At 40.0% G+C, this 408-nt stretch overlaps 1 long non-coding RNA gene across 1 annotated transcript in view; it reads right to left on the bottom strand.

Moving 5' to 3' along the window:
- The window catches only part of LOC106871516 (uncharacterized), a 2,650-nt gene continuing 2,242 nt past the window's right edge, over positions 1–408 (bottom strand). Inside the window, exon 3 of the long non-coding RNA XR_001409663.2 lies at positions 1–47. This is a non-coding gene — a long non-coding RNA (uncharacterized LOC106871516). The remainder of the gene's footprint in view (positions 48–408) is intronic.

Below are 408 nucleotides of genomic sequence, written 5' to 3' on the forward strand. Positions count from 1 at the left end.
AAGGAAAAGAAAATGTCCAGATTTCTTTAGAATATTTGTTGCGACATCTGAAAAAGAAAAAGGGAAAATAAAATTAAGGATCAATTTCAGAAAAAGTTGGGGGTTTTTTTTTTCTATTTTCAAAAAACAAGCAAAAAATTGGCTGTGTGGTAAGAAGCTTGCTTACCAACCACATGGTTCCGGGTTCAGTCCCACTGCGTGACACTTTGGGAAAGTGTCTTCTACTATAGCCTCGGGCCAACCAAAGCCTTGTGAGTGGATTTGGGAGACGGAAACTGAAAGAACCCCGTTGTATATATGTGTATATATATATATGTATGTATGTTTGTGTGTCTGTGTTTGTCCCCCCAACATCGCTTGACAACCGATGGTGGTGTGTTTACGTACCCGTAACTAAGCGGTTCGGCA

Source organism: Octopus bimaculoides, chromosome 30 (genome assembly GCF_001194135.2).
Source record: "Octopus bimaculoides isolate UCB-OBI-ISO-001 chromosome 30, ASM119413v2, whole genome shotgun sequence".
Classification (NCBI taxonomy): domain Eukaryota; kingdom Metazoa; phylum Mollusca; class Cephalopoda; order Octopoda; family Octopodidae; genus Octopus; species Octopus bimaculoides.